Here is a 25796-nt window from a genome sequence, read left to right as displayed (position 1 = left end):
TTTGACCCCAGCGAGATGCCGTAGTTTGAGCTGAGCTCCTGTTTTCCACATCCTGCTCACAAGTTTGGTGTGGCCACTCGGAAATAATCTGGATTCAACAAAGGAAGGAAATCTACAGAGGAGGCCGTTTCTATTGTGTTGTCTGCCCACAAATGCTTTAGAGTGTGTGAATGTATGTGTGGATTAGCAGTGTGTATTTGTGTGTGTGCGTGGGACAGCCCGTTTGTGCATGTCTGTGCTCATGGGAGGTTGGGTGTGTGTGTCCTCCGGCTGCCAAAAAAGCGGAGGTGAAGGTTAAGCCTCTTTTTAATCTGCCTCGCCACACCAGTGATGTATGTAAACAATGAAGCACCAGGGCAGGAACGTATGAGACTGATGAGCAGCAGAAACCATTCAGGTCATTATACTGACACATAAACCTTGATAAACAGTGTTGTTATAGTTATTATTTACATAATGGGACAGTTATTGTAATGACAACAAACAGCTGCTGAAACGAGTAAAACTAAACAAGCCTAAAGATGGCTAACTTGAGCTGTAGCTGCTTAAGCTAACGTTAATGTTAGCTTCACAGACTGACAGGAAAGAAGGCTCACAATTTTGAAAGTTGGAGACCTGTGTTCAGAGTTTATAAGATTAGAATGTTAAAAAGATATACAGTGTTTCCCCACAGGTTTGAAATATACTGGTGGTGGTAGCCAATGGAAAGGTCCAGCATTACCTATCGGCGCAAAAATGCTCTACTTCATGTGACAAACAACAAATGTGTGCGACCTTTAACAATATTTTGATTTATGCAATATTTGTATTAATATCACATAACATTCAACTGAAATGAATGTGTCAAACCAAAGTCCTTGTTTGTGTTAGTGTTCATTCGTGTTAAGGGATATCAAATTGAGATTCATCCACTAGATGCCACTATCGCACTCTATGTTTCAGACCCAAACATAAAGAAATCTGACTGAAATCTGATGTGAATACGTTTCAGGCGATGGCGATTCACGGTGCGGACACACTGGACGCAGATTCACATGGCCAAAAATTTGCCGCTATTCATTGTGTATTGCAAGCGGGTGATTCGCTGTTCAAAGCATGCTGCGATACCTAGTGATGCGCAACAGGCAAGCCTCATAATGTGATATGTCATTCTAAGAAAACAGTTATATACTACCGAGTAACTAAACCTTGTGAGGTGTTGGTTTGATTGAAAAGATTCTTCAATTCACCCCAACTAGTGACCAGCGGACGCAAGTGTGGGCAAATTGGTTGCTTGCAGTGGGTCCGCACCGACATGCGTGCTCGCTCTCTCTCTCTGTTTCTTTGCAGAGCATGTGTGATTCTCAGTAGGTGAAACCTGCAAAGAAAAACTTTGCACATTTGTTCCATAAGACAGGTGCGTAGGAGAGGAAAAAATACGTCAAAATTGCAAGTAAACTCCCGCAGCTTGCGGAAAATACACTTATTATGGATGGCAAACAAATCCATGCCATCCATCCATCATCAGGCTGTTTGATGGTCCAGTACCGAAACGTTGCAAGCAAATAAATGTATTTTCCCCAAGTTAGACAGCGTGCAGGAGTTTACTTGCAAGTAGGTGAAACAATATCAGAGTGAACAGGTAGGGGAGGGGCTAGAGCGAGGGGAGACTGCCCAGTGCCACTAGTTAATTGATCGCAGATGGCGTCATTCTCTGGATGGATTACAAAACAAAATGCTAAAATGGGTCGCCAAATGTACTTTGGCGCCGCGTCTAGGTCAAGTCTATGTGTGGGGAAACCCTAATATACTGTATATGGGGTGTTTAAAACTTTAGTTGGGAAACTTTTACAGCTCTGTGCACCAACTTTCACACTTAAAAAACTGCCTCACTGCAAACTATGGCTGTCAATTTCAGATGGGTTGCTAAAGCTACTTTTCCAATCGAGTAGATTCTTTATATTGACTTGCAATCCTGTTGGTCTTTTAGGATAGAGAAAAAAGACACAGACCTAAATATTTATCTCACACATAAAAATGAATATGAGTGCAGGTGTTCCTTCATTATCTCATCAATACTTCAGGTAAAAAAAATCATGTAGTTGCAGTGCTGAAAGGCTAAGAGTGAATATCAGACAGAAGATGTGTGTATCTGAAAGGGAGTGCATGTGACAGATGGAGGGAACTGAGGGGAGTGTGTGGGGTTTTCCATAAGCTTTACCTTGGCAGGACATCAACACAGCTCCTATAGCGGTTGTCATGGTAATGCATGATATAACGTCGAAGACCTAATCCCAAAAAATCACTCTGCATTTTGTCCTGTCTTTTTAATATATGACAACACAACGTTATATCTGATTAATCCCCTGGAAGCACAGGGGTCAGGAGCCTTAGAGCTTGTTCGGTATCTCGCTGAAGGGCCCTTCAGAGGGACGGACTCTGGAGTGCTGCTGCTCCTGCTGCTGCTATGTCTGAGTCCTTAAAAGAAATCTGCATGACCTGCATCTGGTCTCAACGTCTTTGGTTAAACATTGAATAAAATCTGTTATTGTGTCGGGTTAATGATAAGATGTTTGCTCTTCATAAATCATTAACCCTTTATCATTTCTCAGCCACATATTCCAAAGGAAACATTCTGCAGCTTGATTTCAAAGAGACTGGTGAAGATAGAGGAGGCTAACCTGTGACTCTGTGGGTTTTAAAACCAGAGCTGCTGAGATCTGGTGTTTCTTAAATGTGCCTAGCAGCAAGTCCCTGCAGCCACAACTGCTCCAGGCAACTTTAATTATAACAGGAACATGAAGAGAAAGATGCCTCCTCCCTGGTGTAACACGGTTTAAAGAGTAAGAGAAAAGTCAGAGGTGATTTCGTGTCACCGTCATAACCAGAATGTTCTCCTCGCCCTGCTGGGAGGCGGTGACCGGCTGTGACCGACCTGGCTGCTGTGAGGAGCAGTAGATTTTAACCAAACCAGACAAAACAACTAAACATTTGCAATTTTAATGTCCCTGTTGCCTCCATCTGCTTTAACTCCATTACTAAAAGTGCTCAGAGAGTGCATTGGTGTGTTCACTGTTCAAGGACAATGTGGCCATAAAACAACTGCAGGGCAGTTTACTATCCCTACATTACCACCATGGACCTGTCACTATGAGAGGTCACATGGACAGAGCGCTGAGGGAAACGCTGACCTCACTCAAACTGGATGAAGTCACCAGCCGGGCAATGGGTGGGATTTTTTTTGCGGCTAAAAATTTGACTTAAAAATGAGACAGGGGAGGAAGACATACTGTGTGTACTTGTGAACAGGACAGAATAGAACAGAAGGAAGTATTACGCTTCCCATTTACACAGAATTACATCTAATAAGAAGCCTTGTGCTTGTATGTCTCCTCTAACCAAATCGAGTTTCAGTTTACATCCATCTGTGTTTGTCCCAACATGACCGTGTGACACTGGCCTGAAGAGGAAACATATTTGTATATTAAAAAATATTTGAAAGAGTACATTGTGCTTAAAAACAAGGCACAAGTAGGACTACTAAACAGTTTCTCTGCAGAGCCTGTTGTCAGTTGACCCCACAGCATCCAGGGAAGGGGGAATGTCAAGGATGGCTTCTAGATGGATACAATAAAAAATGAAGGGTTGATGATATGTTACATTCACAAGAATAGGATGGGAAAAAGTGTCCAGAAAAAGTGTTTTTCCAGGACACAATCATGTCATTGTAAAGTTGACCTTTGACCTTTTGGGTAAAAAACGTTATCACACCATTTTATCCTTTTAGACATTTTTGTGAAATTGTGTTATAATTAGTGTATGAATTCTTGACGTAAAACCAAAGTTTGGTTTCAGAGACCACAGGGACCAAGAACTTTGACAAACAGTTCACGCTTGAGACCAATTAGATGTTTCAAGATATTTCCTGCAGACATTACAGAGCAGTGGTCGACCAATATGGGTTTTTCAATGGCGGATACCGATGCCGATATTTAGAGGGCAGGGCGGCCGATATGAGGCCAATATCATGTTGTTGCTTATTTTTGCATTTTATAAAAATACAACGATTTAATAATAATAAAAAATGAGACAGAAAATTGTTAAACTTGAATGAACATTTATTTAACACTGTTGTCTGCATTATCTGCAAGTAGATGTGCAATCTGTCTGCAGTACACTTATTTTAGTTAAAAATAGTTTAGTTTAAAAATATATCTACTTAATAAATGTCCACTGGTAATCAAACAACAATTAACAATTTAATTAATTAATTTGTGAATGAAAAATTACGTTTTAGTGTACTTGAGAGAGAACAAAAATTCGTAAACTTACATAAAAAAAAAAAACAACATTACTGTAGTTATTGTTATTGAGTTAGGTGTTTAACGGCAGAGCCTTCCCCTTTAAGAACAGTAGCCTTATGGGTGACATATGCGTGTGACGTCTGGCAGGTTTGTTATGGGAAGTGAGTGTAGACTGTGTAGGGAAAGTACCTGCAGCAGACTCCGTGAAGCGCATCAAGCCAGCCACACAGACGAGGCTGCCTGTGAATGCTGACGTATTTTGTTTGTTCCGATTAATCGGTCTATCACTATTACAGATATATCGCCCTCAGAAGGAGGGGATGGACAGACGGACAACCCGAAAACATAATGCCGTATTTAAAATAATTTAAAAGCCTGTAGTAAGAAGGCATTTGCATTAACCTACATAGCCTATTACCTTTCACTGCTCACAATAGGATACTAAATAAAGCTATAGAATACTGCATGTAGACAGAAAGTAGTCACACAGATGGTACTGTGAGTGTTGTGTGTAATATGTATTCATGGAGACAGCCTCAACATGGTATTAAAAAAACAAAGTGTACAGTGGGCCTACAGCCACCGTGTGGAGAGCTCACGTCTGATGTCACTTTCTAATAGAGGTGGGACACTTCCTCTAAATGCTCGGCTCACTCAGCTGCTATGCAAGAGGGCGTGTGTGGAGAGAGAGAGAGAGAGAGAGCGAGAGAGAGAGATAGAGAGAGAGAGAGAGAGAGAGAGAGAGAGAGAGAGAGAGAGAGAGAGACCTGGCTCACACTGCTGCTTGAAGGAGTTTATGACTCTGTGGTTGTTGCTACTGGCTTCTCCTCTTACAGTCGCAGTGACAAGTCAACACCCTGATGGGCTTATATTTTGAATTGTTTTAAAATGCTCAAACTGTGAACAAAAGTCTGCGGATGTATGATTTTCCTTTAAAAAACAGGGTCAAGTTATTCATTTTTATGTCTTCCTGTGTGTATTTCAGGCCACTTCCTCTTTTTCTCTGCAGCCACACTTCTGTTTTTTGTTCCAGCTGATATATAGAGACGAGGGACCTTTAGCTCACACTCAGTCTCTTGCACTCTTTCTCTCTCACACACACACACACACAAAAAACACCAACCCCTGTACACACAGGACCTTAGGCTTTTTTTCTCTGACTCTTGGATAGAAGGGGGCCCTGAGTCTTACCCTATTAAAATGATTTACTCTGGATTATCTAGTCTAGTCTGTTTCATATTAAAGATAAAAGGAAAGAACATGCAGTGTTTGGTTTTGTATTACAATGCTGAATGAGACAGAATAATTATTTTATATACATGTTTAAAAAAAAAAGGGCCTTCTTTTCTTCTTGTTGAAAAATAATGATAACATATTTATCTAATGAACTACCATTTTTGACAAATTATTACCATTTTCAAAATCACATTGACTCAAGGCACAAACACAGGTGCCTTCATCAAATCTGCACCCTGAATAATATAACAAACAAACAGGTTCATATAAAGCCGCTTTCCCACTGGTCAATAAAACCGCTAACACCCGGCTTTTTTGCTTGATGGGAAAGGCTACAATCGGCATTCAGACCCGGGTCAAATGACTCTGCAGTAGACCCGGGTAATTATCGCCTCGACATTGATGGGAACACAAAACCTGTGTCGAAACGTTAATCTCCTACCCATTTCTGGCGCGATGCTATGCTCCGTCTGTAACTTCTGTGACTCCTTGTCATCTCAGCTATAAATTCTGCCCGTCTCTGTCCAAACAGTGCTCGAACATCATTCCAAATTTGTCTGGAGTTTGACACACAGACTGAATGAGTAATAGATACAATAAAGCCCTAACCACCATAACATCTTCACTGTTTACTGACCCTGTTTCGGGTGCGTTTGTGACGTCAGACGGTGACGCAGCCGAAAAGAGACCGACAGGAGTATACTCCGCTGGCAATGGGAACAGAGACAATCGGCATCTTTAAGCGAGTCTTCCTGGGTCTGAAAAACCTGCGTCAACACGTTCATTTCGGTGTGAAGAGGGTATAAGATAACAAGATGGACTTCCTGTTTGATGAGGAGGAGAGATCTTGTGAGGCAGAGGAGCACCTTGCCACTAAAAAAAAAAATGTTTCAGCAATAATACTTATTTTAATAATTACTTATCATAAAGCAGGACCAGCACTGCTTTTTCTGTCTGAAGGTGTGAGAGGGTTAGCATGTAAAACATTTGTCATGTCGCTGTGGAATGTCACCCCCATGATGCCCCCTGCTTGACCAGTTTGGGAGGCACTGGTCTGGTGCATTTTACAAAAAAAACAACACAGCATTACTGCCCTATAATAAGCTTGTAGTGATGTAGTAGTGGTTTGTCCTATCTTTGGATACATGGAGTTAGGGGTGGGACAAAATATCGATTCGCCAATATCATCATGACTGACTCGTGCAATACGATGAGCGCTAGGCTGGCAGCAAATAGGAATATTTTAATGGACAAATATCTGCCGCTCTAAACAGATTTCCCTGTGATGTTGACCTACCGCGTAACTACTTTATGACTCCTCACAGTGGTGCTTATGACATGAATCAGGGTAATGTGAACGGACATTAATTGGCAGAAGAAGAAGTTGACAGCAGGATAAAAGAAGAAGAAAGCCGGATAATGTCGGACAGCGTTGAAAAGAAGTTAAAAGATGCACCAGCCACTTTCAAATCCAAATTGCAGTGAATAAAACATTATTCCTGCACTTTACCTTCACAGGGGCATATTGTACTCTTCGTTAATCAGATATTGTGATGTATCGTATGATTATCTTGCAATCAATTATCGCAGAATCGCTGTATCGTGATATAATCATTATTGTGGGCCATGTATCGCGTGTCGTGAGTTACAACCCTACATGGAGTGTTTCCTCTGCTTCAGTTACATACACACACCTGAGGGCATCTACTTCAAAGGCACGCGATGCTTCTGTCTGTAAGAAGCCGAGACTCTTCTTCAAAAAGCAGTATTTATAAGCAGACGCACTTACACACAGCATGACCCTCCCTCACTTAGTTTACATGAAAGGAAAGGGGGGCAGGGAGGCGAGAGACTCTGTTATATGATACCTGTTCACACCCTGTAAATCACGACTCCAGTACGCCCACAGGGCAACTCTCCATCCCGTAATGTTAAGGTGTCATATCATAAAAACGCCTAACCACACCTGCTTGTGTAAACTGTAACAATCATTGCAGTATGCAGACTGTGTGGCATAAATCCAACTTGATAATGTTAGACAATAAAATGGTAAATCCCTTATAATGACCTTTTTTACTTTGTGTGTACATACAGTATGTGTGTGTGTTCGTGTGTAGTATGTGTGTGTGTCTGTGTGTGAGGGGTCCCCTGTCCAGCTGCCTTCACACTAATCTGACAGAGATGCTATCGTTCACATTCCTGGCACGCCTTTTGGTCTATGTCACCAAGCCACACAATCACAGCACTTTGTCAATACACCCTGATACAAATACACGCACACACACACACACACACACACATACAAACACACAGCAGAGCTACCAACATGTTTCAGGAAAAAAAGGTTGCAAATCGGCGCATATCATAAACAACATAACTGTTACATGCCAATATAATAAAGCCCATTCTAGAACATGCGCTTCAAGATCTGGTAGCTCTGAATTTCTCTGAATATTGACTTCATTTTTTTTGTATTTTTATCATGTTTTGTCAACTCCTTATTGGTATTTCTGTGGGGAGAAGCGTTTTTTTTCAAGAGAAGAGCTTCTTTCATTGTCTGGAGGATGCCTATTCCAGCTGAGACAGAGAGGTGTTTTCGTGGCTGCCGTGCTGGTGCAGAGGTGAAGACTTGGAAATGGAGATGTAGGCCCTTTCTGCCATCAGTCTTTGCGGGAAATGTCAACTCTCTGCCTGACGGGATGATGAGCTGGAGATGCTAATACAGACTAAACATCCTGAGGCACTTTTAATAATATCAAGAGGGAGAGATTGATAATATTGTGGTGGAGAGATGCACACTGAAGAAGGTTGAGGCCATTCTAAACAACACACATCTGAGAGTTAATACAACACAAGAAACGATCAAGACAGGAGGGAACAAAGTCATGAGGTGCCAACAAACAGCTTCAAGTGCGATCGGACACAGGTGCCTACAGGCAGTGCACAGGGCTTTTTTTATTTGTTTGTTTGTTTTGTTTTTATAATGATCATCAGCAGCAACACCAACAAGGTCAATATAGTTTGTAATCATCATGAGAATCCTAATCAACATAAACCACATCCTCAATGTCCTCATCATCAATGGCATCAATATTTGCTAAAGACTATTTAAATGTAGGGTAGGGAATTTATTTAAATGCAATTTTTGTTCTATGTGTTGAAATTTATTTAATTGCCTGACAGAAATCAATTAAACAAGTGCTCAAAAAAAGGCCACAGGTTTGTGGCTGTGGTTGGACTGTAATTAGAAAATCTAATTAATTAATTCTGGCAATTTGCCTGTCTACCTACCTAGTTCTACCGGCATGCACTCTACCTGAGCTTCCATCACTAATGAGCAGGGTTTTCCTTGAGCTAAAGCTAGTGAGCTAGTTGCACAACAATGGTAAACAAAGACACTGGCTTTAAGTAATGTATACAATTAGTATTTAAAGGAAGTAAAACCCCCAGGAGGAGCTGGAAAATGTTGCTAGGGAGAGGGACGTCTGGGCAAACTTGCTTAGCCTGCTGCCACCGCGACCCGATACCCGGACAGGCGAAGGAAAAGGAAGGATGGAACAAAGAAAAGTGTGCCCAACACTGAATCTAATTCTACAACAGAAGACCAGATTTTGACTTGATATATTTAATTTAAAACCTCCTCGTAATCTGTTCCTGTGTGGAAAGATCACACCTAAGCCCTCTGCAAAATCACAGCGTGTGTTTACAGCGTGTCACTGTTTACAGAGAGATGTAAAACCTGCAAGACAAAAATGTGGAGTGGCCTTAAATGAATCAAGCATTGCACTAGTACGGAAGTAAGTAACGCTATTCCTCAATAATATCACTAATCTTTGTAATAAAGTCAGATAAAAAGTCAATGCATGTATTTTTTACGTTGTTTCTAAAACGTAATCACTCTGTAATAAAGGCCTATATTGTCATTTGCTGCATATTCATTAAACGTTGCAGATTAGCACTATGATTCAGGACATGAAACCAGGCTACACCTTTCATTTTGGAATGTTTCCTGATAAGAAAAAAAGCATTGCCGACACACCCACAAAGACGCACACACCCAAACAGAACAGCATGCAATCAGGATACACAAGATACACCTCTGCACATCTGGCATTACAAACTTTCACACAAACACACTTCTCCAATTTCATATTTCAATCCATCAGGTAGTCATTAACTGACATGGGAACCTTATGGAAACTGACTGACACTTTCTTATTCGAGAATCTGGTGGCATGTTCGCCGTCGGGCTCTATGACTGTTATCTCCAGTATGAGTGATGAGAAGTTAGTGAAAGAAGGGGTGAAGAATGAGACAGATAGAGAGAGACAGCCCCACAGGCCTCTGGTTTGTTATTGAATACAGGGAGTGGTCTTGAGTCACAGGGAGGTAGGTGTTTGTGTGTGTGTGACTGAGAGAGACAAACAGGCAGTGTGTTGTAATTAGTCTCAGGAGGCGTACAGGTGCAGTTCAGTGAATGTGTGCTATGTCTGGGCACTGGAAAGGTCTCTGTGTGTGAATGCATTAATGTCTAAATCACTGTGAATGTCATACAAATTCCGCATGGCCCCATTTTGTTGTAGGGACTTTATTGTACTTGTACAACAAAGTCGAAGTTAGCTCCAGGGCCATAGTTCCCTCACTAAAAAAGTCCCTGCAAGATCCTTTCAATGACCCAATTCTGTTCATTCAAAAATAATAAATAACTGTGAAAAACAAAAGCACTGATAAACTATATAACACCTATTTTTTTAAATCAATAAAAACTAATATGTTATCCTGCCAATTAGTAAAGCAGTATCCTGCTAGAAAAAGAAATGTCAGACAATATGCAGACGACACTCCACTGTTTGACCTGAGCTTATATTGAGTATCTTATATTATGGTAGCATCATGTTTCTGACAATTATGTGAGCTAACGTCACTTTTTTAATACAAAGAAAAAAGTAACAGAGTAACAGGACTAAAACTAACTGTAATCAGGTTCCAAGGATTGTTGTGCAGGATGAAGGATGTAAACATGTACAGGATTCAATGGGATTGAATGCATGCTTTGATACTGGTCCTGCACAACCATTTTTGGCACATGCAGTTAGACACAAAAAGACAAGAGTCACACATTAATATGCAAATAAACTGATGCTCTCTCAGCGAACTTTGCTCTCAGATTTCCCATATTTTTGCTTGAGCAAACACACAGATGCAGAGGGAATGTGAAGGTTGATTCACTGATCCATAATGAATGAAAAGGGGTCGGGACAGAGAGGACACACATATTTTTGGAAGCTTGTTACATAAAAACTGATGTGTGATGTTGTAAGAGTTAGGAAAGCCGAAAGCCCAAAACACACACAGCATAAATGATGCACTCAGGGATAATTAAATAGGAAGTTTAATGAAAGGTTAACCAGCGTGTCATCTGCATATTGTCACATTTAGGTTAGGATGTCCTTTTGTGGACACATTTGGTGCCTCTTATTTTGGAATGATTTAAGAGGCAATGTATTAATTCATGCCTGACTCATCCACCTGCAGGCCATTTTTAGTGACTGAATTTTTACCAGAGGGGTCTTGGTCAGGTCATTTTCCAGCTTTTCAACTACTACACAGTGCTGAGGGTGTTAAACCTGTTAAACCACTATGTTTGACTGGACAGGTTCAGTAGAGAAGAGATTGAGAGATTACCCATGAATAGTCTTTTGCTTTTTATAAGGGCTGCATCCCAATACTTGTACAAACTGTTAAAATGCTAAAAACAGGCTGTGACTGGGCAAATGTATTTGATGACCTAGGATTAATACACGTTGATCAATCACAAGTCTAGTCAATGGCATTAAAACACAAAGTTTTCCAAAGCAGAGTTTATATGGTTTAGATCTCTGATGTGTGCTCCGGTCTGTGATATATTAGAGCTAATGTAAGACACTGATCAGCCAAAAATAGGCAGCAGACTTAAGTGCTTATTATGTGTTCTTCTGGAGCAGGGCTGCTGCACAGCAATCACAATGCAAACACACACACAGACACACACACACACACACGCTTTGACAAATGTAAACATTAATTTGCACTTTGTCTTCAATCCTGTCCTCCGGATGCAGCACCATCAGATGATGCTGATTTGTCTAAGACCAAAATAGTCTGATGACTCACCGAAGCAAAGGGTACACACAGTACTGGAAACGTGTGTGCGCTTATACTGTATGTTGGCCCTGTGTGAGTTGAACCTACACATATAAGCATGTGTGTTACAGAGTCTGATAAAATGTCTTTGTGTAGAAACTGCTGGTCATTGTTCTAATGGAGCGTTCGGCCTTTCTAGCAGACGTAGCAAGTGCATGCGTGTGTGTTTAAGATCCTTATGCAACAGCAAAGCTCTTCTGCACGACAAACCACATATGATGCATAATGAATAGTGTGCCATATGTAGATAAATAATGCAGAGGCCGTGACGCACTGTGAAGGCTTTCCCGTGTAACTGACAACAGTGACAATTTCTGCTGCTGTCACAAGAGCTCTGTGTGAATGTACTGGGTGTGTTTGTGAGCTCTGCTTTTCTCATCAGTGGGGATGCGAAGCCATGATGGCCTCCGGAATCATTAGCCAACTACTGTTCATAGGAGAGGAGAGAAGAGGGCAACAAAGGATGGACCTTTTAATCGTCAAACAGGAAGAGATACACGTTGTAAGGAGAGGTGGAAGTGGATGGACAAGGGGTTTCCCAGAGTTTAACCTGTCAAGTTACAGACAGAAAGTGTGTCAAGGAGCAATTAAAATACTATACTACACTTTGTCTCCGAAATTTTGCATGAGGCCTCTCTTGGTGATTTCAATTTATTGTCGACTTTGTGTTCTTGCCTGACAAAAAAATCTAAAACAATCTCTAACCAGGTGACAACCAACAGACTTAAAGGTGTCCTGTGAAGTTTATGACCACAAGTGGGCTCTTTGTTGGTTTGTATTGTGCTGCACAGAAGCAGACAGGAAGTGCAATTCACATCCAGCAATTGGTTTTATGCATTAAGCTGATTGACAGTTGGTGGTAACACAATGAGAAACAACAAAGGCACTAGGAAAACTTGACCACTTAGTCAACATGTATGTTTGTATGTTAAACATATTTTTTAATAGGTATGAAGATATCAAGAAAACTCCACAAGGCACCTTCAAGATTCAGTCACTGTATTATACTTCCTTCCTGCTAATATACCAGACCCCTATTTTAAGCCTGTCTGACATTCTTGCCAGTCAGATGTGGCAATGGTTGGAAATGCACAAGCCATTATTCTGGCGATGTCATCACTTTGAATGTTCAATATTTCACTACCAGACTGCACACTGCAACATTGTTCTCACTGTTGACAGTTTGTATTTGCTCTCTTACTACCCACTTGGCACTGTGACATCTTTTTTCAGGGCTGGATGAAGGCCATCAATACTTTCAATTCTTCTAATTCATTTCAGGAAGTATGTTCCCTTAGTTCAAATCTCATTTTATGCACTATTAAAATATACTTTCGACTTTGTATTCTGTTAGATACATGCAATGCACAGATCTATACACATTTAGTTGACAGTTGGTGGCAGAAAAAAGAAGAAAAGGAGAGTAGGAGATTAATGGTAAGGTTTTTCTCTGTTGTGCTCAGGGTGTCTTCTTTGATGTTTGGGCCCACTCACAGAGCTACACTCAAGGTAATGCTAATATGTGCCCTGTGTGTGTGTGTGTGTGTGGGTGTGTGTGTGCGTGTGTGTGTGTGTGTGTGTGTGTGTGTGTGTGTGTGTGTGTGTGTGTGTGTATGTGTGTATGTGTGTGTCCTACTCACGTCCACACAGGGCCTTGATGGAGCTCACAGTGGGCCTGTTTGAGTGCTGAGTGAAAGGGCTACTGTTTGACCCTATGGGTGTGTGTGTGTGTGTGTGTGTGTGTGTGTGTGTGTGTGCGTGTGTGTGTCTGTGTGTGTGTGTGTGTGTGTGTGTGTGGATGACAGGGCAGTTATCTGGTTGTAATAGAATTACAGAGCTCTCAGGACATGTTGGTATTACTCCACACTTGCTGCAGCCTATTAGCACTCACATTAATAAGCAGAGAGACAAACAGACAGGTAGTGAAGTCCACACCCTCCATCATGTCCTCCTCCTGCTCCTTCTCTCCTCCCTCTCTCTCTCTCTCTCCCTCTTTGGAGAGCACACCCAGCAGAACTGGCTGAATGAATTCCCTGTGCACCCCGTGGTCTCGCCTACACACACTCTCAAAACACACACACACACATACAAAGTATTTCTACGGGAACTATGCCCTATTGTTGCAGAATGAGGCTGAACACATCGCAATGGAATGCAAAGCAGGACGGACACATGCACACACACACTCACACACACACACACACACACACACACACACTCATAGACAGACACAGAGGTCAAACTCTAATCCCAAAACAAACAGTGTCACACACAGGTAGTGGACACACGCTCATCCATGGCGAGGACAGGTCTGCGTGGGATTCACTCTAGCGTGTATAACCTGCATCTTGCGCTGCGTGAACAGTGGATTCCATGAGACAAAAATAATTCATTCTTTGTCCTGTGACTCATGAACTTAAAATTCCCCACATTCCTAAAAACTGCACACAGCATTTGGATTCTTTTCCATGTTGTCAAGTTCCATCTCCATAACTTCTCATAATATTACAACTACATACAGTATTGGGCTGTTTGTTGGAAAGAGTCTGGCTATATCACCAATAAGGACAAGGGTTTTCAATGTATTGCCATATATTGCAATATAGCAAGCAAACCTAATAATCAACCCTTAAAACCTGCCTGTATCGAAGGTCTGTTTTTTGTGCGTTTAGGTTAGATATAAGTGTTTACAACCTGTCTTAGCTTACGTTGTTGTTGAGAATGGATACAGTAAACATGACATCGCCATACTCGAGTAACTCTTACACCGGAAATGTAGCATGGTAATAGAATGCAACAGGTTGATGAGCTTAAAGACTGAATAAGCTTCAAAATGGGCACTGGATACAGAACTTATACAGCGATCAGCCATAACGTTATGACTACAGACAGGTTAAGTAAATAATATTGATTATTTCATTACAATGGCACCTGTGAATGGGTGGGATATGTTGGGTAGCAAGTGAACATTTTGTCCTCGAAGTTGATGTGTTGGAAGCAGGAAAAATGGTAAAGCCTAAGGATGTGAGCGACTTTGACAAGAGCCAAATTGTGATGGCAAGGCGACTGGGTCAGATCATCTCCAAAACTGCAGCTCTTGTGGGGTGTTCCTGGTCTGCAGGGGTCAGGACCTACCAAAAGTGGTCCAAGGAAGGAAAACCAGCGAGAATTCACATGGTGAGCAAAGGCTGGCTGGTGTGGTCCAATACAACAAAAGAGCTACTGTAGCTCAAACTGCTGAAAAAGTTGCTGGTTGCTGGTTCTGATAGAACGGTGTCAGAAGTTTACAATGGGCATGTGATTATCAGAAATGGACCACGGAGCGATGGAAGAAGGTGGCCTGGTCTGATGAATCACGTTTTCTTTTACATCATGTGGATGGCCGGGTGCGCGTGTGTCGCTTACCCGGGGAGGACATGGCACCAGGATGCACCATTGGAAGAAGGCAAGCAGGTGGAGGCAGTGTAATGCTTTGGACAATGTTCTGCTGGGAAACCTTGGGTTCTGCCATTCATGTGGATTGTACTTTGACACGTACCACCTACCTAAATATTGTTGCAGACCTTCATGGAAACAGTAATCACTAACGGCAGTGGCCTCTCTCAGCAGGATAATGCTCCCTGCCACACTGCAAACATGGTTCAGGAACGGTTTGAGTAGCTCGGCAACAAGTTCAAGGTGTTGACTTGGCCTCCAAATTCCCCAGATCTCAATCCAATCAAGCATCTGTGGGATGTGCTGGACAAACAAGTCAGATCCATGGAGGCCCCACCTCGCAACTTATAGGACTTATTTGTATTGTATAGGTCTGAAGATCATGTTTTATAACAGCAGAAGATCAATATTGTAATCTTTTCTTAGCCAGAAATCAATGAATCACAAGGTTAAACACAACTGGCCCAAGAAGATCTGGAGCAAACCAAAGCTGCATATACTGTGAAATTACAAATGTTTATTTTACTTACATTCACTTTACTTTTCAAACTGAAAAATGTGAACTATTGTTCAGATAAGAGCTGCTACACTCCATATTCATACTGAAATAGATCAGTAAGCTGCTTTAGAAGAAGAAATAAGCAGCCGACATTTGGACCTAACACTTTGTTCTGTAAGCTTTGTCATCATGTATTTAATAATTTGAAGTATCGATGTGAGCTGATGGATCAATTACTCACATTACCTGAAAAGGTTGAACAGGGGTTTCAGTTATTGGGTGAATGCCTTTGGAGTTCAAACTGTGTTGTTCTTACTTGCTTTCCTTTATATCTTTCTGTAATTTTTTTGTGAAGCACTTTGTAACAGTGCTCAGAATCGTGCTATATGAATTAGGGACAGGCCGGGTCGGCATTTTGACGCATATCGGCATCGGCCTTTTTTCTTTTTTTTCAATTTTTTTTTTTTATCCGACGGCCGATAAGAGATCAATTTAAAACTGGGTTATTTTGGCTCTGATGCATATGCTTAAAGGCATTTAAACAAAGTTAACTGTTGGAGTTTGTTTATTCAAAATTTTGACGCCAATATTTTCACTTTTACTGCAAATGTATATCGGCTTCAAATATCGGTTATCGGCCTCCTTGACTACTAATAATCGGTATCGGCCCTGAAAAAAACATATCGGTCTATCGCTAATATGAATAAATGTATTATTATTATTATTTCCATTATAACTCTAAATCAGTACTAAATATTGATGCCCTGTGGAGGGACACCAATATAAAATGTAGGTTAACACTATGGGACAAATTCATATTGTTTTATGGTAGTTACATTAAATCTTCCATCCATAGTAGTGTGTAAAGTTTTAGTAGTGGTGCTAAAACTTTTTTGACAGCTTGCTTCAAGGAATATGAACATGCTTTTCTACAAAACACTCCTTCATTAAATATTAAAAGAACAAGTCTAACAGGCAAAGGACCTGAGCAAGTGTCAAAGAAAAAGCAGCATACACTTCTTCCTCTGGTAGAAGATTTAGTTTTTGAAAATATGCTGACTTGCTCACACACGTAACCTCAAACTCAACCGAGCAGCTGCTACTGAGAAAAAAAAGCATTTTTATTCTGCAGTGGAAGTGGTCATGTAGCATAAAAACACATGGTTCTGAGACTTTCCATTCAACAGTGTGTTTGTCTTATTATTTGGTCATCAAGGGCAGACTGGACTGTCTGGACTGTTTCTGCCAATTAAATTAGCGTTATGTCTTTATACTCAAAGAAGATGTGATTGTATCTTCTGGTCTGTGAGGTGCATTTTTACTTTCACTGTCGTCTCAGTCGTTGCAGTTTATTGAAGTGTTATCTCTCCAAGTATTTCCTTGTGGCCGCACTCTTTGTAAGTTTGCCTTTGATGACATGATGACTCGATCCCTGTTATCATCTCACACAACCGCTGAGGATGCACTGACACATGTTTTAAGACCTTTCCCACGTTATGTAGAGATAAATATAGGGCTCATTGCACAACCAAAACCGAGAGTATATTCCCAACGTCAGTGTAAAAAAAAAGCACTGAAACTACAGCGTACATAACATATAGGCCTAGTTCATCACCTTTGCAACAGAGTATTCCTCAACTGACCCACATTAAAGTCACTTTTACATGATCCTGAGCGCCGGAGCTTTTTCTACCGTGCACCCGAAACGATATTTTGTAACTTATTTTTGGAGTTGTGCGCGCTGCCACTGCTGTATTCCTCAGCCTCCCTGCCTTTCCTCGCCTGTAACACACCTCCTAACTGCATCCCTGCATTCACCTCTTAATTCCCAGCCGGCTGATTGGCAGCAGTAAAGCCAGGCTGCTGACACACTGGTCCAGCTGCTACCGTTGAGAGGGGGGGGATTACAGCGACCGGTTCACTCTGTACCATCCCATTCTTCCTCTCCGCTCTCTATCCCTCCATCATTTCATTCATTCAATCCGCCGTTGTCACGCAATCTCTGACTCCACCCCTACAGCTCCATCAGACACACACTCTCCAAACCGACGTATGTGTTCGCACAGACTAACGCACACATGGACACATCTGTGTGTGGTTGGCTGCCTGTGAGATACAGCAATATGAAATCCTGACACGGTGGCTGCTTGGTTACTTAAATAAATCGTACCACATCAAATCTGTCAAATTGTTTATCAAGCACTTTTTGTTGCACAATTTGTCTACTTTATACTTAAACAAATCTACAACTAACACTGTTTGTAGTGGTGTGAAGTCTGCAGCACTTTGTCACACAGTCGACTTGGATTTACTAATATCATATCAGGATTACTCAACCTTACTTCTTGGAGCTACTGCAGCTCTCACTGTTGCTTCAACATGTTGCTCATCACTCACCCTGACACTGCAAGTATTAAACATGTTAATACGTGCTCATGAATCACTGAGTAAGTGCTTAATGTGAATTCAGACAGCCTATGTGACAGTCGGGGTTTGGACTCTGTTCCAAGAGGCCATATGTTACTCTGAAAGCCTGGTCAGCTTAATGTCCAAGCAAAGACAGTAAATAATTCAATTTAATTAAATAACCACCATCTGTGGATTCTCTCTGCAAGGTAAAATTAATCTTCTTCTGGTTTAACTTTGGTGACCTCTGACCTTTAAATATTGGCCTGTGACATAAAAGCAAGCTGTCTTGACAGGGCTGACCTTTGTGTGAACACAGAGCTGGGGAAACAAACATGGAGGATGCAGAGGGATGGGAGCTTATTAGCTGTGCTGTGGGGTGGCAGTGACTAAGAGGGTAGGGTTCAATCTCCTGCTCAAAAAGGCAAAGCCATTGCTGTGAGTGTGTGTGAGAATGAGACTGGATCCCAGGGGCTAGCACCTTTTATGGCAGCCGCTGCCATAAGTGTATGAATGAAACATTGTGGGGAGATTGCGTAAGTGAAGTCCATTTACCTTTTACAATTTCTATCACCCGGGTTTTTTCCCCCCTTCTAGCAGTGAATACACCGCTCAAGCAAAGAGGGATTGTTTGCAAACTATTACACAGGAATCAACTTATTATAACATTATTGGCTAACAGGCTTGCTAACAGCAGACAGTTTCCTCTGACGTCATGTTTAGGATGGGATGATCAAGCTCTGTTCAAAAGCATCTTGCTGCTGATTTCCAGATTGCAGGTAATATAAACACAGGGAATCTGACTTCAACAGAAAATGAATAGACAAAGGATAGTGAAAATCCAGAGGGACACAGCTCAAATTAAAACAACATAATTATTACAAATTATCTAGCGATACTATATCTCCTAATGCTAAACCTTACTGTTTGGCAGTGTTACACGGTATAGAAAGGAGTAAATTAATAAATAAAAATGTGTTCAAGTGAGCAGAAAATAAAATAAAATAGTAGAATGCAAACTTTTCCTGTTGTCTAATGACATCTACAGAGTTTTGAAATACTTTGATCCAACTCAAATGTGGTGCAATGTTCTTGGAGATTTTCTCTTTGTATTGCCTTTGGTGAAGTGGGAACGCTTTGTCAGATTCCAGAGGAAATACGATTTACAATCTGGAACACAGCCGAACAATTTTATCCTTTTATGTGATTTTAGCAGTTATGAGATACGTTGTATCCTACTTACCTATGAGCACACAAAGTACACATAAATATCAAATGTTTTATTATAAAGCCTCTGTGCTGTAGCTATAAGATACCTTTAAAGCATATAAAATCTCATATTGACAGTTTACTCACTTTGCTGAAACGATCACTTGATCAATCAACAGGAAATTGCCGATAACTCAACTAAAACTAACTTTCTGGGTTTTTTTAATCTAAAAAATGATTAGATAGTTTTCTTTCTTCATGCAAAATAATCGTTAGTTAGAGTCCCTGAAAGCTTTGGGATCCACTTCGCAATCAGAGCTCTGCATTTGTCCACAACATGTAGGCTTATAGCACCCGTATTGACTTTATATCAAATCAATTATCAGTGATACATAATTCACTGCTAGAGAAGCGAGCAGGAAGTGAGCAGGAAGAGAGCTGGCGATGTGTCTGTCTTCTACTGAAAAGAAAAGAAGAGCAGCATTTTCCTCTCTGATTAAAATGTTGCAGACAGCGTAGAGAGAATGAGTGTGGATAAATTCACTTGGCCGTGACTTCTGTCAAAGTGATTCTTAACAAGCCCCGGCAACATTAAATCATTTGAGGCTGAGCAGCACAAACTCCTGACAGGAGGCCTTTTGTGGTTTTGACAGAACTGAACAACAGGCCAAGACCTGACTTTCCTCCTCGGATAATTTGCTCCACTACAATGTCGTCTGCCAACACAGTTGGCTGAACATTCTCCAAACATGAATATATCTTTAATTATTAATCACGTCTGACAACTGTGGAGGAAAACCAAAAGGTGCTACATGGAGGCGTAACTGCTTTGGTATAAAAGAGTTGAATCACAGCCAACCTGGTTCAGAGAATTAAACGCTCTGTAATACAGTCATCAATGAATCACTGTTTTTACAGCCACATTGATTTCACAGTAAACAACATTACCGGCAGTGTTAAAGCTGTTTACAACTGTGGGGACTATTGATCACTTTGGATCGTAAATGCTCTTCCTGGGTCAAGCTGTCTCTTACACACAGGCTCTCTAATTACATTGCAGCCAATCAGCCCTACAAAATGAACAGGCTATGGCCATAGTGGAACATGTGTAATCATGAGTGCATCAACATAACCGCGGGTATGTGGTGAGAAAGGAGCCAGGGTTTGATCTTTTCTCTCAAGCTCTCGTTTCTCATTCTTCCCTCAACTACCTCTGTGGTTCACAGCCGGGTGAAGCACCAATAACGCCTTTGAGGTGAGGCTGTCGGAAAGTTTGAATTATTGATGCAAAATCCCATCTAAAGATCAGTTCATGGCACAGTTTCAAGCATGACCCAGCCTTAGCATTCCAGCAAAGCTGCCCAGTCGGTGCCCCAAAGCGTAACCATGCCGCACCTTAACAGCTGACTCACAGTCGGCCCAACATCCAAGCCATGATACAGCGTAATGAGGAGACAGCAGCTGAGGGATCAATAAATGGGCCTATGTCTAAAAATGATTTGTTAACTGTTGGGAGCTAGCTGGTTCAAGGGGAAGCAAATAGTAGGCTACAACTTACAAAGTATGTGAGTAGCTTAAGTGAGGAAGCATCATTATGCAAGGCTAATAATGCAGTGCCTGTCCAAGACTAATCTGCCCTCAGCATTGTCTGGCAGGAGAGGAGCGGATGGATGATGGATTTCCTCTGCTTCCTGATTCCTAGACAGAGACTGGGAAGAAGCAGCCTGCTGACCTTGAAGAGACGATCCTACTTCAGTCAGGACGTCGGGATCAGCTTTCCTGCACCCCAGATTTAACCCTGACGCTTCCTTGACCTGGAACACTCCCATATTAGCTTCAATACACATGCTATACGCACATTTATTTTAAGATGAATAATGACTCAGAGTCATGAGGGGAAACAGAAGGATACCACAGTAGATCATCCATCAGTTTGTTTTTAGGTGGAGGGGAAGAACACAGGGAGTCAATAGCTCTCAGTTCCAGTCAATTGACATTCCACAGGCTGGGAAGAATCCAGGATCTCTCCGACTGAGTAACTCTAGGAACCTGTCTGTTCACTTAAATACTTCCTCCCTCCCTTCCTTCCTTCCTCCCTTCACCTCCTACTAGGCTCAGTATTTCCTGACTCACCCCTTCCTTCCAATACTTCTTCCTATTTCCTTTCCTTTAGGTAAGCTCTTTCTGAATTTGATGAATGTAACAAATTCACATCTCTGTCTACGTTTCAAAAGCCGGATATAGGCTCTCGTATGCTTCTGTATGTTGCCTTAAGATTTAACATATCCCCAGTTTATCTCCTGTTCATGGAGTGAAGCCAAAAGAGCCATAAACAACTAGAGACCTTAAGCCTCGATAGATATTGCATATTACCGACCATAAAAGTTACACATTTATCACATTGTCAGTTTGATGTTTTTCTCTATAACCGGTATAAAAGCCACTCTGGCAGCTGCTCTAAAACGGCAAAAGGTTCCCGGAGGCTAACATGCTAATGGCACAGTTCTTATGTAGCCTAGATGTCAATATGAATCATTTGACACAACTCCTTTTTATTTTCTTTCATTGGTCAACTGGATCAAAAATGATATTTAAAGAAAGAAGGCAGAAGAAGGTCCTCTTTGTTTGTCAGCAGGATAACGGGAACTAACTACTGGTCTGACGTTGATGAAACATGATGGAAGGATGTAGCATGGGCCAAAGAAGGACCTATCTAAGCAAAACTATTGACCAAATTGTAACACTGATGTCTATGGCTGAGTCAAGGTTCGGTATGCCTCAACATACAACAAATGCTATCCTTCAAATACTACAATACTTCAATACAATGGAGTGAAAGTGTGACCAAACCACAATCTCACAGATAAAAGATTCAAATTAAATTATCTACTCTTTTTAAATATATGGGCAGATGTCAGTGTCAAGCACAGGAAGTAGCATTACATCTTTGCCCAGTTTTGTACTAATGAGCTGTACTAAAATGTGTGAAAGAACAACATTAAAATCGACAACTATAGAGATTCAGAGGTTCCCTGTCAATAAGTGTCAACGATGATGCAAGAAAACATGTTCCTTTGATACAACCCCAACAACAGTCATGATATTTGATCTTCTTTATTGTAATGATGTTTAGTTTTTTCTTAAGAGATTTTTTTTAAATGCTGCCTATTCTTCTTCTTTTTAAGTTGTAATGACTACTTTGACAACTTCTTCTGTGACGTGAAATAACCTGTTTAAGTGGCAGCTACACACAAAGGTCAGTAGTGAAAATCCTTACATTAAAATGCACTTAATAAAAATTCTGTAAAGCACTCATAAAAACTCAGTCTCCATTTACGATATAATACAGGTTTGAACCATGCAACATTAACACAAGTGTTCAAGTCATTCGTGCAAACTACTGCAGACCTACAGAAGCAAACTCTACCACTGGGTAAGGTCGTATGTTGTTTCAGGGCAGAGGGCAATATTTTCATTCACTTTTGGTTTCTATGGGCGAACAAATGACCAACAATCCCACCAAATCTACAACTACACGCCCTAAACAAAGCTGTCTTTTCAAGGCTAATCACTGACATTAGATTCTGGCTAACACACTTAATTTATCATTTATCCAATTTGACCCGAAGGTTGGTAATTTGTAAGCACAAAATGTTTATTCAACTTTAAGGAATGTCATGTAAAACCAGTGAGAATGGAGGACAGTTAGATTGTTTGTTTAGCATTGGTTACAGCATTCAGCTGCAGGCTACAGTTAAGTCTGATTTTCACCTCTGCAGAGCACTCAAGAGTTTTTCCCAGAATCTAAACTGTCCACAACAATAAAACTACACAGAGTGGTATTTGATAATGGCAAAAAGCTGCTGAGAATTTGAATACAATGAATTTACATGTGTGGACAATTGTACTGCAGGACAATGTGAAGAGTTTAGCTTCACAAAATAGTTAAAAATAAAACATGTGTTCCTCTTTTTGTTTTTATATTTCATCTCTGGAAATATTTGCTCTTAGTGGCACCAGTCCTGCTGTGTTTTTTCTATATAATAGTTGACAAGTTCTCACTGGTGAAATAGTTGTAGAAAATAAAAACTCCATGGGGAGCTGCACCTTGTCTGTTGTGTGTTAGACTGACCTGTAGTGTAACTGATGTCACCTTCCCCTTTAAGCAAGGTGGCCTTCTGGATAATGTATGTTTGTGATGTACTCTGGCAAGTTTGTTATGGAGTGGTAGGTGTCTCCTGTGTGAATTAGAAGACCAGGAAGCTGTACTGTTCAGATATAGCACAGGTTGAGAGGTTGTGAAAAGGGCTGTGTATTGTGTCTGCTGAAATAAGTGAATTATATGCAACTTGACCAGAACCTCTCTCAACCTTTCTCCAGTGGTAAGTTAGTAAGCTAGCAGATATGAGCTTGGCTAAAGCCAATGAAACAAACCTAAGGAAATCAGCAGGTTTCATAGGCTCAAAGCTGGGCGGGGACGTTGCTAGACTGCGCTGAATTCGATTATCAAAATGTTTAATCTGATTGCTGGTTGTTCTGACACTTTTAGAGGCTCATTATTTGTATGTACTGTAGCACAGTGTTAATAATGTTACAGATAATGTACTTTCAAAAATTATATATTAACAACTCCAATGACTTTAACTAACTTTTTTTATGAAAGGGGCAGCCTTGTTTCTGGATATACCAGTATACAGGATTTTGTGTTCTTCTCTCCAGCTGAAGCGAGTGTTTTGGTAGCTGGGAGGACCCAGCTGAGGGCAAACAGAAATTTCAGGTGGGGTTTGATCTATGGGCAGAAACAAAGTGTTTCTGCACTCTTTCATCTCTGCATATTGTGAACTAAATTCTGTAGCTGTTCAGATACTCAGAGGAGAGCTGCTATATGAAAGTGAGTCCCGCCTGTGTCCTCCTTGATATCAGTCAACCCCTCCAGCCTAATACCTGATCACTTTGTCAGGCTTATAGCGAAGCAACAAGCAACGGACATTTTAGGGATGCGATTGGATCAGGTCCATAATGAATTCAGGGCCTTAGATCCGTCCCACCTCTTATTTCCCCACGCGGTAATCTGGCTGGGGGAGGATTGGAGAGTAATCTGGATAGAAGGAGGGAGACAGGGAGGGAAGGAGAGAGGGAAAGGGACAATCCTCTCGGCAGTGATTCCCCTTTATATCATCGATTTCTGTGGCACAATAACTTTGTATTGCAGGTCCGAACAGTTGGTGTTTGGTGCATTCATGGCTCCTAGGAACAATCTGCACTTTCAAACACAACGCAAAAAGATAGTTTGATTATATGCTTAATTTAAAACAAAAAATGTACAGACACATCTCTAGTTATCAGGGAGTATTTTTTGTTGTTTGATAACAGTTGCCAGATTGTATATAGGCTTGGGTGGTATTTGTAAAACTATTATTGTTTATTCTTTCCAGAGAGATGGGGTTCATATCTGTCCATATCCTGAGCTTGAAACCAAAGCATTTTATTCTATCAACTATGGAGAGATCATCATATCTGGGTTATTGCAGCTGAAAAAAAACTGTAGGCTCTGGACAAAGCAAAAAGGTTTGTTTGGAATATCTGAAAATATCCTCTTATTGCAACATATTTAGTCCTAAATGTTACATTTAATGTGCGCACTTATTGATAGGGAATTGAGAAAAGGGTGTGACTGATAGGTTTCACTTTGTGTGTCACCAGCGAAACATACTGCCAGTGATAAGCAGTGATAAGCAGTGATAAGAGCTACAACAACAGTGACAGTATGAGAAATGTCTGTGTGTCTTTAGACTAATATGTCATCAATCAGGCTGCACTGAGAAAACAACACACATCAAGGCAATATGGAAGAAGCCTATGCAAGTACGGTAGATGAATCTCAATAGTATGTACTATAAACACATTACTACACAAGTCCTATCCTCCTCACAATGAATGGACTAATCCTGAACAGACAGACAAATCCACTCAGCTAGCTTGCATAACTTTGCTCCTCTGTGCACTGTGACAGTGCAACTTCGGCGTGTCTCATGCTGCCTCATGAGCTGTCGGGAACATCGGAACCACCACTCTCTGCAGCACGTGAACCAACCGCCTTCGTATTAAGTCAGGGGGGGAAAGTGAAAGTTCATACTCAGTTTTAGCAGAGAGGCGAACAGTAAAGTTGCTAACCAACGGTCATTAGCTAAACATTTGTAGAAAGGTGAGAAAATAACAACTGCGCATTTGTCTCACGGCTTACTCTCAAAGTAAGAGTTTCCGAGGAGCACCTGAAGGCAGCATTATGCTACAGCAGTACACCGTCGCTGTGATGCGTGCTGTGAGATCACTCATCCAAAATCACCGTCATTTCACTGCTACAAAGACTCCGCCTGCCCGCGTGCTAACTCCGCACTCGCTGCAAAAAGCGCTTGGCTCCTCGCACGTGAGAAAAACACAACATTCATATTATGACTTGACTCACCGTTAGTTGTCTGCTTTTTGACAGTTTGTCTGGAGTCTGCGAGCGTTGCTGTCACCGCTACGATCCGCCCACCCGAGTG

The 25796-nt window shown here is 41.2% G+C and overlaps 1 protein-coding gene across 7 annotated transcripts in view; it reads right to left on the bottom strand.

The window, feature by feature from the left end:
* The window catches only part of LOC138595935 (microtubule-associated protein 4), a 128530-nt gene extending 102734 nt beyond the window's left edge, over positions 1-25796 (bottom strand). For all 7 annotated transcript variants that reach the window (XM_069667457.1, XM_069667456.1, XM_069667459.1 and 4 more), the window contains exon 1: positions 25718-25796. The gene's annotated coding sequence lies outside the window, so the exon portion shown is untranslated. The remainder of the gene's footprint in view (positions 1-25717) is intronic.

Source organism: Semicossyphus pulcher, unplaced genomic scaffold (genome assembly GCF_022749685.1).
Source record: "Semicossyphus pulcher isolate SPU_LCO1_2020_fin unplaced genomic scaffold, fSemPul1.0.p SCAF_18, whole genome shotgun sequence".
NCBI classification, from domain to species: Eukaryota; Metazoa; Chordata; class Actinopteri; order Labriformes; family Labridae; genus Semicossyphus; species Semicossyphus pulcher.
The sequence above is the reverse complement of the archived record's forward strand: the minus strand, read 5'-3'. Positions and strand labels throughout refer to the sequence as shown.